This window comes from Schistocerca americana, chromosome 5 (assembly GCF_021461395.2).
Source record: "Schistocerca americana isolate TAMUIC-IGC-003095 chromosome 5, iqSchAmer2.1, whole genome shotgun sequence".
In the NCBI taxonomy this organism is placed as follows: Eukaryota; Metazoa; Arthropoda; class Insecta; order Orthoptera; family Acrididae; genus Schistocerca; species Schistocerca americana.
The window spans coordinates 516,058,164-516,073,149 of NC_060123.1; the positions used below are offsets into that span (position 1 = coordinate 516,058,164).

Consider the following 14,986-nt stretch of genomic DNA (forward strand, 5'->3'; position numbering starts at 1 on the left):
CAACAGATGCGCTGGAGGAAGAAGAATAGGACCGCACAATCTCCAACGACATTAATGTCTTGTAAGACACGAATCAGTAAGGTAGGTTTTTCAATGCCGTAATTCCATCAGTGATATATTATACTTATGGATGAAAGGACTTGGAAATATTTTTAAATTTAAAGTAATGAGTGAACGTACTGTGTACACTTCATTCAAAAATAAAAGTGGATATAACAAAAAAAAAAACCTTTGCTTTGGGTCACGTCACGTCTGAGGCTGTGTGGCTATTCTGCCTCCGCAAGTGCATCTGTTGTTGTTGTTGATAAACCACGGTGTGTTCTATTGGAAATAAAACAGTCAAGGTTGCAAAGTTATTTTTCTTAAAAAATAACGCGTTTCACCGTCAATAGGCATCATCAGATTTTTTTATAGGAAAAAGGAGGCTAATCAAAGAATTATGCTATAAACATGATAAGGTACGGTTGTAAGCCGCGACAATAATTTAATTGAAACCATGAACAACACTCACGTAAAACTAATCTCTATTGGCCCATTACGGCTAGGGGACATCGGCTGGTACGTACTTTCAATAAACTTTATTAACAACCGTACACTTTAAAATATTTTATTTTATTCTGAAAGCAACCAGTTTCAGCAGTTCATTTTGCCATCTTCAAGAGCCATACACTTTTTTAAAATCTACAAACTTATTGTATAGCACCAGTTTTATAACAGTTAAAACTGGCGCTATATGGTAAGTTCGTTGATTTGAAAAAAAACGTATGGGGCCTGAAGATGGCAAAATGAATTGCCGAAACTGGTTACTTTCAGAATAAGGTAAAGTATCTTGAAGTGTACAGCTATTGGTAAAGTTTATAAAATTGAAAAAACTAACGTAAAACTGTCGAATTAAGTACACTGCGCCGGCTACTAAAGCTCTATGCCGACCACACATACATGAAAGCGTCTTGATGAAAACCCGGTCGTGAGAATAATAGAAGCGAACTGTAGGAACCTAGATGGAAAAATTTCGGAAATCAACCCACAGTCACAACGCAAACGAGGTCTGACAAACTGGTAAAGGAAATCGAGGATGTAGCCACGATATCCATCGAAAGCGCAACAAATGGCACTAGTATTTTAAGTTACAGACTAGGCTAATACGAAACTAATTAACCTGTGCTTGATAAGAAGGATTAGATTAAAATTAAAACGTACTGAAAATTAACATTATTGAACAGGTGATATGGGCCATCCAAAGCGTGTGCATTACTATGACGCTTTCTGTACGTACTAGGTAAACAGTATTGTGGTAAACGACGGTTATATTGAAAGTTAATCAAGAAGTGCGACATGGAAAAATCATAAAAAGCAGCGTCCGTGCACAATTAAGTAAACCAACCGTAAAATTGCAATAAAAGTTTTGCAGATCTTAAAAAAAAAACAATAAACAATTACATACGTTGTGTGAAGGGTAAATTCTATGACACGGCACTATTACTGGCTCTGAGCTCTATGGGACTTAACTTCTAAGGTCATCAGTCCCCTAGAACTTAGAACTACTTAAACCTAACTAACCGAAGAACATCACACACATCCATGCCCGAGGCAGGATTCGAACCTGTGACCGTAGCGGTCGCGCTGTTCTAGACTGTACGGCACTATTAAATGCACCCTCAAAAACCACACAATTATAGTGAATGTTCATACAGAGCAATATAAACTTAAACGTTTGAGTGCCTACATGGGGATCAGGGGATTAAAACGCATTATACACCATTGTGTGTCCGTTCTAGACGAAGTGGTAAATTAAGTTGAGACGTGGTATTTACTGGAACTAAGGAAAACGTGAAAGGGAGGACCCACCAGTTTAACTTTATTTTCACAGAACCTGTTTATTTAACAGTATATAATCACAAATTTGGTTTTTCTTTACATAATTAAAAAATCTGCGAAATGAAGTTTTCACAAGAGAAATCACAACAAGAACATGACAATAATTACAAGGCGATCGGACCTGCAGCCCACCCGTTATCGGGTGAAACAGCGGTGTTTACTACCGAACTGGACACAGTTTCTCTTATTAGATGCCCTTCTGCAACACATGAAAACTATATAAGCAATATTGATGACAAGTATGTTTCAATTAAACAAACAGATGACGTAATTTTTAATTTTGAAACTATGTCGAAAGGTTCGGGGTCAAGATGCGCAATTGTGCTTAACGGTTAAACAGATTAGGAAACAATTATGACAATGAAAAGGCTTGCTTCAAACCAAGCAACCTCTTAATTTCAGTCAGCAACCAACGCTCGACCGGATCCCAACTCGTCCCTTTTAACAATCTTACTATGATTAAAGCCCTGGTGACAGTTGGCTGTTAATATTTCAAAAGTTAAACTGATTGTCAGTCATGAAGGCCGCTCTGAAGGAACGTTTTAAAACATTACGTATGAACACTTATTACAAGAGAACTCACTCGGCGGAACCGCAAGATCCAGTTAAAAATCGCTGTCTTTCAAAGACCGCAACGCACAGCTTAGTACAACAGGTTGTTTAGATTATAACTAACGCAATTACAATCAAGGAATTGAACCGGTTAACATCTAAATCTAACCACAAGATCCGTGTTTGTTTAACGGTAACCTGTGCCTTGGTACAATTGTTCCGACTGTATTTACGACCAGCAGCTGATTCATTCAAACATTAATTATCGGGTATAAATAAGATAGGAAAGGCAATATAATATCAGAAGAAATTTTCAAACGACAACTAGTGTCTAGTACAATACCACGGCCTATATTTACGACCAGAGAGTCGACCGAGTAAAACTCTTGAGTGTCGGTTGCAAACCAGAAAATAATAAGGAGGGCAGGTAGGCAATGACACAAATCCCCACGATGATTGCAGAATTTACTCCCCTTTATCAGCAAGCAGTTCCGTGGATCCACGGTGCTTCGCGGCGGTTACTGAGTGGTGCCGATGACAGCCAGGTAGAAGGGGGCAGCCAGGCCACGAGCGGTCGTCCGACACGAATGTTGCCAACCAACCGCCGGTATGTCGGTCTGCTACTTGTAGTCGACGCTGACCCTGGTGAAGTGCTCCAGTATCTTCGCTCTGGGCAGGTCCCCCTTGCGCAGCTCTAAGCTTCGGACGCTCGGACCTCGTGACCATCTCTTGTCGCGACGCTACCGCCAATTCGCAAACTTCGCGCTTCCTTCTCGGGCCAGCGGATCCCGTATATATACAAGCAAGCAAAGATCTAAGGACACAACCCACATATACCTACTCTTCCTCATAGATATTGGCAATGGGGCCGCAAGAGGGACAGTCGACACAACACCTGAGCCAGTGGAGACAGAACAGTCTACTAACTCAATGGCGCTACGGTTCATAAGTCCTAGAAAATTAGCGAAACTGACGTGGATGGAAGTATACCACAATAGAAACAAAAACGTCACAGTAAACGTGGGTGCACCGACAAGCTGTTCGTGAGATAATTTCGAATGTATGCTCAAGAACCGCCACTGACTACAGTATGGAGTATTTTCGATGCAGACGTATTTGAAATGCAATGCAGTCCCCATATAATTGGCCTTAAATTTCACTCTTGGCCCATGATTGGAAAACGTGGTACATGCAGACGGGGCACTGTCGAATTTTGCTGCTGATGTACCACAAGGTCTAACGCGCAAATATGGTTCTAGACGTATAGGTCGAGCAGGATCTGCACCGTGGCCTCCAAGATCACCTGCCCTCACTCCTCGCGATTTTTCTGCCTCAGGTCATCTCAAAAGTGCAGTGTACAGTCGGTGACAAAATTCGCGAGACCGCTCGCCTCACCGCTGTACTGAGCAGCACAGCCTTACTGTCTGTTAACGCAGCATAACGTGCAGGATGACGAAGTGCTGCCAACATAGGTGTCAAGATGAAAAACTATCCGAAAACTATGGGAATCTGAAACTTCCTGGCAGATTAAAACTGTGTGCCGGACCGATACTCGAAGTCGGGACCTTTGCCTTTCGCGGGCAAGTGCTCTACCATCTGAGTTACCCAAGCACGACTAACACCCAGTCCTCACTGCTTCACTTCTGCCAGTACCTCATCTCTTACCCTCTAAATTTTACAGTAGCTCTCCTGCGAACCTTGCAGAACTAGCACTCCTGAAAGAAAGGATATTGCGAAGACATGGCTTAGCCACAGCCTAGGGGATGTTTCCAGAATGAGATTTTCACTCTGCAGCGGATTGTGCGCTGATATGAAACTTCCTGGTAGATTACTGTGAGACTCTCTTTTAGATAATGTACAACTACTGATTTATTTTCCTCTAATTTTTATCTATTACGTTCAGTGAACTAAAGGGTTGGGTTGTTTGGGGGAAGAGACCAAACAGCGAGGTTATCGGTCTCATCGGATTAGGGAAGGAAGTCGGCCGTGCCCTTTGAAAGGAACCATCCCGGCATTTACCTGGAGCAATTTGGGGAAATCACGGAAAACCTAAATCAGGATGGCCGGACGCGGGATTGAACCGTCGTCCTCCCGAATGCGAGTCCAGTGTGCTAACCACTGCGCCACCTCGCTCGGTAATGAACTAAAGGGAAAACGCTATTAAGTACGCACTGCAGTAACATAAATGAATTAAAACTTATCGTGATAACGCTACTAAAAACACTTCTTTTTTAAAACAAAATATCCCAAACGACGCGAAATAGCAGTATAGTATGCACTTTCAGATTCTAAACGGTCTGCGTCTACATCAAGTCCACAGTCATACTGAGGCAGCGTTACAGGACTACCACGAAAGTACGTAAATGTAGCAGTAGGGGTAGGCACATAACAAAACTCAGGTAAAAAAATCACTCAGTGCTACGTTTACGTCGATTCATGTGAAACAAGTAGAAAAAGCAGGCACTAACAACTGTGCTTTTCAGCAAGTTTAGTGCTACAGAGTCAAGGTATCGACGGGAGATATGGGGGAGCAGATGTCTTATGATTTCTTCATTGATTGTTGACCTGCCTGCTAGTGGCTCTTCCACAGAAGAGGTAAAAATCCTGTGTCTAGTGCGATTACAACCGATAACAAACACATTCTTCCGCTTGGAGAGTGAACATTTTACCACTTAGCTTACACACAACTGCTTTGAAACAGCGCTTCCTTGTTGTCATAGTGACGGCTAAGACAGAGAATTCACAATGTAAAAGGCAAAGTAAGCTGCAGTTCATGATGGAACGAGCATCCAGGACTCAAAACCATACATTTTCTGTCTCTGTGTCATCCCTTAAGTGAGAATAATTCAGAATATTTAATCTAAATGACAAGAAAATATCAAGTGAATTTACCAGGATTATTCTGAACCAAACCAGGAAGTAAATCGGTGGTCAAATAGTTGCCAAACGTATTCTACAGTGTTGCCAATTCTTCATTGAACTAGCGACAAGCAGAACAGGATCGCTCAGTTGATGTGAATCTTGAGCTGACTGACACTGAGGGAGCTAGCCCTTTAAAGAAGGGGTGTCGCTAGCTGCATTGCGTTGGCTGGCAGCAGAAATACCTAGCACAGGCCAACGAATCTTATTCACATTTCTGTAATTGTGATTTGTATTTAAAGCGTTGTTACGCGTAGTATCCAGATTCACCGACTGCAACTCGAACATCATAAATAAAGTGCGAGAAAATTAATTCGCCGGTTCTGCTCTTCTGCAGCTGCCATACATATTTTCGGTCTTTTGCCTTAATCAAACTGCAAACTAAAAATCTCTTTCACTGGAAGCTCTTCGCATTTTTAGCATCACGAGATGCTATTAACATTATGCATAAATAACATTGATTTTAATATTATATACTCGAAAATAATCTTTCTTATGAATGCTTATATTAGCACCACATCTAATAGACAATAACACAAATGAAAAGACAACATAACACTGTTTGTGGATGTTTGCATTTTGTAATCAAATTTCCTAAGCTGTGAATAATAACGGTTCCAGATCTCAAAAGCAAACTGTGCTAGGAAGTTTTTCGCAATGACCGAAAACTAGAACTCAAAAACCACGAACTTAATTAAACAAGATAATCATTGCAGTGCAAGATCGATTCCAGATTCCGATAACACGGATGGAGAAGCAGTTGTGACTAGAATGTGAAAGAAGGAACAATAAGTGATGTCAGTAGGATGTCGAATATGTCATGCTTAAGCAGTACTGTAATTCATCCTGTGGTGTCACCGCCAGACACCACACTTGCTAGGTGGTAGCCTTTAAATTGGCCGCGGTCCGCTAGTATACGTCGGACCCGCGTGTCGCCACTGTCAGTGATTGCAGACCGAGCGCCAACACACGGCAGGTCTAGAGAGACGTCCTAGCACTCGCCCCAGTTGTACAGACGACTTTGTTAGCGATGCTACACTGAAAAATACGCTCTCATTTGCCGAGACGATAGTTAGCATAGCCTTCAGCTACGTCATTTGCTACGACGTAGCAAGGCGCCATTGCCAGTTATATTGAGATTGTAATTATGTACCGTCAAGAGCAATGTACACAAATTATGGATTAAAGTTAAGTATTCCAGCAGCAACGTACCTTGTTGGCTATATTAATTACATTGTCCTGTTCCAGACCTCACGCCAGTTTGCGTGAGCTTAAACGCGTGCATTTCGGCCTCCTCTAGCAACACGGTGTTGGCTCTTCTGCCAACACTACACATCCTATAAAAAAGAGATGAAAAGTCTCATCTAATTGTAATGATTTAAGACAAATGCTGGTGATGCTTTGTGAATAACAATGAAAAGTTCATGATGGATGAGCTTTCCAATTTCCAGACAGAGTAAGACAAAAAGCAGCCAAATAGCAAGAAGAGGTTACCTCAGGTGAGCTCAGTACAGAATTTCTGTGCAATGTCTCGCAGTTGGCGCATTTCAGTCGTAGTTTATTTATCGGTTGAGTCACACTAACGACCGCACTAGGCTATCACAACATTCAAATGTGAATCAGCGAGGTGCAATTGTTAGAACATACAGCTATTTTAAATATTGCAGCACATGTGGCCGGATCTGACACAGTGGGAAACGCTAATTGTAATTTCATTTCATCTTGGAGACTATTGGAAAGGCTTAATAATTCTTTCAAAGTAGTCACAGCATAGATCAAATTGTAATCTGAGACAACTATCATTGGCTATTGCTTAACTAAACAGATGAGGGTTACGCAAATATAGTAATACCTGGAAGGACAAATAGATATGGAGACTAGACACTTCACCTTTACATCACCGTGGAATAACTTTAAAAGTTAAGCATCAGTAAGGCAACGAATTTAGATGAAATGAGGTTGATAAAACAAATGAAATATTTCGAGATGATATCTAAATCATTTCTTCCGTAAGTATTTCCGTTTTTAAATCGCCCATACTCAGCTAACAAACGTCAAATAAGTGTACTTCAGGAGCTCTTCAAGTCGCAATAAGCTTCTAAAAATTTGGTTCTTCTCTGCATACCTAGGGTTACAATTCCTTAGAGCAATAAAACTTCTGTTTCTGACGGAGAGTAGTATTTTTTTATTTCCTGCCTTTTGAGAAGTAATTTAACTCTGTTGAAATTTGTAGCCCTCCATTATATCTCAGCTGTTGCGACACAAATTAGTGTACTTGACAAGGCCAAGGAAAATCACTCTCGCCCTCGGGTGCAGCAAGAGGACAGAAAAGCAAACCAAGCCACCGCAAGTTATGTAGCGCTGCATGCCAATACGGTGGGAAATTTTTCCCTGGCACATTGTCGCCAAGAACTACAGCTTTCCCAGTCTACCAGCATCCAGCTACGAGGAGGGACCTAACAAGGTCTCCAGTCCTTGCGTCTACTCATCTATCGGCTCCATGGGTCAACATATCTTCTCTTGTGAAATTGACACTATGCTCTGAACTTGGTGCTCTGACACCAGTGGGCCTGCTGGAGGCCTCTAGTTCGTGACTGGGGACTCGCAGCCAGTCGTCCGCTTCCACTTGTATGGATAAAGTACGTGCTGCCTGCACTGCTTACATGGGCTTACTCCGCTGCTGGATCAAGATCGTGCGTGCCCTGGCTGCCTACTTCCGAGGCTGATAGCGGCCCCTGAGCACTGCTAGTGCGCAGTGTGCTGGCCCTGGAAGGTGGCCTTGCAGTGTCACCGATGCTGACGCCACTGCCTCCCACACTGCCGCCTGCTGGTCACGTGCTGGACACTACCGAAGCCCTCCAGGCGCTGGCTGTTTGGGACGACGTCGCGACTACTGATGTATATAGCACTCCGTCTTCAGGCCACAAGTGGCCCACCGGGACCATCGGACCGCCGTGTCATCCTCAGTTGAGGATGCGAATAGGAGGGGCCTGTGGTCAGCGCGCCGCTCTCCCGGTCGTTATGATGGTTTTCTTTGACCAGAGCCGCTACTATTCGGTCGAGTAACTCCTCAATTGGCATCACGAGGTTGAGTGCACCCCGAAAAATGGCAACAGTGCATGGCGGCCCGGATGGTCACCCATCCAAGTGCCCGCCACGTCCGACAGCGCTTAACTTCGGTGATCACACGGGAACCGGTGTATCCACTGCGGCAAGGCCGTTGCCACTGATGTATATACTGAACAACAAATGTATTGTTTGTCAATGCTGTTTCTCTGATATCCAGGTAGGTCTCTAGCAGGCACCCACTCACCACACCATGGTCTCACTCCCCCTGTGTGATGGTTCACCGATATCCTGACCTCTGCCTGCCATTGCCGCAGCCCACCACAAACGCTGGCCAATTCAGTCGTTACAAAACAATTATCTGCCCAGTTTAACTGTGCGTCTGAATTCGGAATAGCCTAACTATGATTTCCATTCACTTCTCCTGTGATGCCTATTCAAAATACGCCTGATCTCTCTGTCACCTATTCTTCAGAGTGGCTCATTTTAAACTTGAACCGCAAATATCACGGAAAAAGAAAGCGCTATTGATATACGGTTTTCACAGATGTATTGGTAGTCATGGGCTCGTTGGTAGTCAGGGGCTCGTAATGTTACCCAATAGCCGAACGGTCTAGGGCGTTGCAGTCATGGACTGTGCGGCTGGTCCCGGCGGAGCTTCGAGTCCTCACTCGGGCATGTGTGTATGTGTGTGTGTGTGTGTGTGTGTGTGTGTGTGTGTGTGTGTGTATGTGTGTGTGTGTATGTGTGTGTTTGTCCTTAGGATTAAGGCCCTTAGGATTTAGGTTAAGTAGTGTGTAAGCTTCGGGACTGATGACCTTAGCAGTTGTTTACGAGATATCGAATTTTGGAAAGTTTCCACATTGGCACCTGTACAATATCTGTTGTAGCACACACTAAAGAACAACACAAGGAAATACACTAGTTATTTGGATTCTAGCCAGTACCGATACAAATGGCCATCACATTTTGTGTTCCAAATTACCACCGACAACGGCAATAAACGCTTCCAGTCTGGTAAAGAATGACTGCTGCACACGTGCTAGCATTTCATTGGAGATGTCCAAACAGGTTGCAGTAATACGTCGTTGCATATCATCGGATGTAGATGGTATGTCCTTGTAGACAGAATTTTTCAGCTTCCCCTACAGAAAAAGTCTAGAGCCGTAAAATCCGGGGAAGGGATCGACCCAGGTAAATGTTCTCTGCGTCCAGTCCAACAATTTGGAAACAGTTCGTGAAGACATGCTGTGGTATTTCGTGCACTTTGTGCTGGATAGCCTTGATGTTCGTACCACCGGTTGCTCCTAGTCTACAGTATCCATGAAAGATCGTTTTATGAAAGAAGGGCCTATGAGCTGATGGTTCATCATCCCACACCACACGTTTACACTCAGCGGATGCTGACATGCTACCTGACGAAGCCAACGGGGTTTGGCGACAGACCAGTGTTGCATGTTTCGGCAATTTGCCTGGGCACGATTGGTATATGTAGCTAAATAATTAAACAAAATGCGTGATGTAACTGAAGTATCCTGTCTTAAAGCCCCTGTACCGAAGTTAACACGATTCTCATAATCGTCTCCACGCAGCACTTGATGGAGAGAGCTGTGGCAGGGATGGAACCCATGTCGATGGAGAGTGTGTAGGACACTTGCCCGACTCATGCCACCTCCTCGTGCGAATGCGGGGAGCTAACGTGCGGATCAATTTCAACAGCAGCAAGAATATTCCTTAACCCCTCTTCTGTCGTCGTTTTTCTTCCTTCCGTTACGTTGTTTACGTGTTACACTACTACTTTCACGCAACTGTTTGACGAGGTTGATAAATAATTGCCGAGATGGTTGACGTTTATTGGGATATCTTATGGCATACACCGTACAATAACGAACTGCACTCTTGCTACACTCTCCATACACCATGAGCAGGTAGGCTTTTTCTGCATTGCTAAATCCCATTGTCCATTCACAATTTACTGCTTGGAATATTACACACTAACTGACTAGCAAGTCGCAAGCAATGAAGCAACCCACAAGCACAGTATAAGCAAACATAGCGAACGACGTCGTACCTATCAGGTACGCGGATTGAAAGGCACAAATACGTGTTGGTGTGGAAACTTCTCGAAATACATTATCTCGCAAAAGACTCGCACTAGGAGCCTGCAACAAACACCACCAACATTCTAATTTACTCTATTTTTAGTTTATGTCAATAGGCATCGTTCCATTAAAAATGTATGTTTCCACAAAAAAATACACTTTTTAAGTATTATTACACTCTGTTCACAGACTAAGAATACGAGAACGTGACTACCAATCCATTTTGTGAAAACTGCACATCAATAGCACTTTCCATCTGAGCCATATCTCAAGTGCAAGTTTTAAGTGATTCCCCCTGCAAAAGGAGTGATCAAAATGTTTCCGTTTGGGAGCGTTGCTGCAGCTTATACGTAGCAGGACTCTGGCGCGGGCATGTAAGCACCGACTTGTAGGAGAGGGATTAGTATGGCAGTTATGTCTTTCCGAGTTCCGTGCAGTAAAAGCGGAAACGTTAACTTTGACGACGTTATTGCCAAATGCATCCAAGCAGGACCAACATGCTGTTATTCTTTTCTTGGCTGCCGAAGGACAAACACCAGTATACATACTTCATACACTCCTGGAAATGGAAAAAAGAACACATTGACACCGGTGTGTCAGACCCACCATACTTGCTCCGGACACTGCGAGAGGGCTGTACAAGCAATGATCACACGCACGGCACAGCGGACACACCAGGAACCGCGGTGTTGGCCGTCGAATGGCGCTAGTTGCGCAGCAGTTGTGCACCGCCGCCGTCAGTGTCAGCCAGTTTGCCGTGGCATACGGAGCTCCATCGCAGTCTTTAACACTGGTAGCATGCCGCGACAGCGTGGACGTGAACCGTATGTGCAGTTGACGGACTTTGAGCGAAGGCGTATAGTGGGCATGCGGGAGGCCGGGTGGACGCACCGCCGAATTGCTCAACACGTGGGGCGTGAGGTCTCCACAGTACATCGATGTTGTCGCCAGTGGTCGGCGGAAGGTGCACGTGCCCGTCGACCTGGGACCGGACCGCAGCGACGCACGGATGCACGCCAAGACCGTAGGATCCTACGCAGTGCCGTAGGGGACCGCACCGCCACTTCCCAGCAAATTAGGGACACTGTTGTTCCTGGGGTATCGGCGAGGACCATTCGCAACCGTCTCCATGAAGCTGGGCTACGGTCCCGCACACCGTTAGGCCGTCTTCCGCTCACGCCCCAACATCGTGCAGCCCGCCTCCAGTGGTGTCGCGACAGGCGTGAATGGAGGGACGAATGGAGACGTGTCGTCTTCAGCGATGAGAGTCGCTTCTGCCTTGGTGCCAATGATGGTCGTATGCGTGTTTGGCGCCGTGCAGGTGAGCGCCACAATCAGGACTGCATACGACCGAGGCACACAGGGCCAACACCCGGCATCATGGTGTGGGGAGCGATCTCCTACACTGGCCGTACACCACTGGTGATCGTCGAGGGGACACTGAATAGTGCACGGTACATCCAAACCGTCATCGAACCCATCGTTCTACCATTCCTAGACCGGCAAGGGAACTTGCTGTTCCAACAGGACAATGCACGTCCGCATGTATCCCGTGCCACCCAACGTGGTCTAGAAGGTGTAAGTCAACTACCCTGGCCAGCAAGATCTCCGGATCTGTCCCCCATTGAGCATGTTTGGGACTGGATGAAGCGTCGTCTCACGCGGTCTGCACGTCCAGCACGAACGCTGGTCCAACTGAGGCGCCAGGTGGAAATGGCATGGCAAGCCGTTCCACAGGACTACATCCAGCATCTCTACGATGGTCTCCATGGGAAAATAGCAGCCTGCATTGCTGCGAAAGGTGGATATACACTGTACTAGTGCCGACATTGTGCATGCTCTGTTGCCTGTGTCTATGTGCCTGTGGTTCTGTCAATGTGATCATGTGATGTATCTGACCCCAGGAATGTGTCAATAAAGTTTCCCCTTCCTGGGACAATGAATTCATGGTGTTCTTATTTCAATTTCCAGGAGTGTAGAATGAGAAATGTCTATGGGGCAGGATGTCTGTCGAAAGCCACCGTTGTGGAATGGTGTACTGATTTCCATGTCCATGTCGCAAATGTCGTAACGCAGAACTTACGCAAACTCAAGTAGGAGACACTCGAGTACCCACCCTGTAGTCCTGATATCTTCCCATGCGATTATCACGCCTTCGGTTCCTCAACAAAGGCGTTGAAGTGTCGACGAGTCCTGTCGGACGAGGGTGTGCAGCAGGCAGCTACGGCCTTCTTCACGCTGCAGGACAACTGTTTCACCAGCCACGTATTTTCAACTTCATGCGTAGGTGGGATAATTGCCTCAATGCCCACTGCGATTTTGCCTGACTTACATCCCGATTCTGAGCTGTACGGCATTCCAACGGAAACTTTTTGGTCGCCACTTATAGTTTCATAGGACATCTGAAATTCATTTTCCTTGCTACTCCCATTTTCATGCATTTCTTTATGTCCTTATGCGATGTACCTCTTCCCTTGGTCTGCTTTATTCCATACTTTCTTCTTCTTTTTTTATTGGCGCTCGAGATTTTCTGACTGCGTGCGACCAGTATCTTAATAAGCTATTTTAATTTTTGTGAATACATCTGTTTTATATTATTTAAAACAAAACGTCAGTGACTGGGAGGAAGCACAAGCCACACGCCGCTACCGGAAGGGTATGAAAAGTGGACCACACAACTACCGTCCAATCTCATATTTAATCTAGAATAGTAGAGCATATCCTGAGCTCAAACATAATGAGATGCACTCATATTCAGAAAAAAATCAGAAAACTTCGAACGACTGGAGATAGCACGTTCATAGTCACAGCACACGTACGTTAGTATGTTTTGCAGCAATGGTTAGCATTTGAACCATGTCGGCCCGCGGGTTCGAGGTCAACATGGACATCGCGGCGCAACACCACCTACCGACAAAATGGGCTTGTGGCTCTCGTTGACGCTATAAACCGAAGGTAATGTATGAGTGCAGGATGCCTCGAGGACGTATGCGAGAACCGTACCGTCAAATCGGTGAGTTTGAAAGAGGGCACATTATTGGCATGAGAGAATGAGATGCATCCATCCGGGAAACTGCTGCTCGTGTGGGACGAAGTGTTTCGGCACTGCAGCAGGTGAGTGCAGATTGGTTCACGGAAGGCCATATAACACGAGAGATGGATCAGGTCGCACCACCAAGACCACCCCCGGAGAAGATCGACATGTCATCTGAATGGCATTGCAGAACATATCCGCGCCTCCTCGGCTCTGGCGCAACAGTGGAACACATCGTGCATTATCAGGAGTAACAGTCCGCCGCCGTTTATAACGGCATGGGTTGCGTGCGCGTCGTCAATTTTTCCGCTTACCTTTCACGAACGTACAAAAACATATTAGAAGGCACTGGTGTATGGAGCGACGTCACTTGGGACAGGAATGGTTGTAAGTGGGCTGCTTCTGTGTTGGCAGCGCTATGTAGCGCTTTGCTTTGGATCTCTGACTGCGCTTTCTTTGTAGCTGGCTGGACTCGTTGTTGGAAGTAAATCGCCAGTAGTGTTGGGCAGTTGGAAGTTAGTCGCCAGCAGTGATGGAAGTACTGTTGGACAGTTGGAGGTGAACAGCCAGCAGTGATGCTGTACATGTTCGACTTAGAGATTGAATATTATTCATGATTATATATACCTTTGTACTAAATGTCAGCCGGCCGTGGTGGTCTCGCGGTTCTAGGCGCGCAGTCCGGAACCGCGCGACTGCTACGGTCGCAGGTTCGAATCCTGCCTCGGGCATGGATGTTTGTGATGTCCTTAGGTTAGTTAGGTTTAAGTAGTTCTAAGTTCTAGGGGACTGATGACCACAGCTGTTAAGTCCCATAGTGCTCAGAGCCATTTGAACCATTTGAACTAAATGTCAATGAGGATTTATATTCGTGTTTGAACTGCATGTCACATTAGTAAGGTAAAAAATGCATTACTTGGTTTGCAACAAAATATTTCCTTTGCCTATTAGTAGTTAGTGGCTTAAGTAGTTAGAATCTTTTATTTAGCTGGCAGAATTGACGCTCGGTGTATTTCAGTAGTTCACGTAATTAAGATTTTTGTGAGGTAAGTGCTTAATGAAACGTATAGGTCATTGTTACGATTTCTTTTTAGTCAGGACCATTCTTTTGACTTAATTTGGTAGCAGTCAGATCGCGTTACCGTTGTATATTGAGAGTAATTAATGAATACCAAAAGTTTGAGTTCTGTTTGCCAGGGCAAATTCTGTAGGTCAATGTTGTAAGGATAAAGACCAACAAAGTGACACTTGCATTCAATTTCATTCAGCAGTTCAAACAAATATTTTATAAAGAAGTTTCATGGTATCAGACTCTGTTTTCGGATGAATCCAGGTTCTGTTTGTTTGAAAGTAACGCCCGCAGTTTGGTTCGCCGCAGACAGGGTGAGCGGCATCACAGTGACTGCATTGGCACGAGACATGGACCGCTAACTAA

The 14,986-nt window shown here is 44.9% G+C and overlaps 1 pseudogene; it reads right to left on the reverse strand.

Moving 5' to 3' along the window:
- Positions 1 to 8,456: 8,456 nt before the first annotated feature.
- On the reverse strand, positions 8,457 to 8,574 carry LOC124617041 (annotated as a pseudogene).
- Positions 8,575 to 14,986: the final 6,412 nt, after the last annotated feature.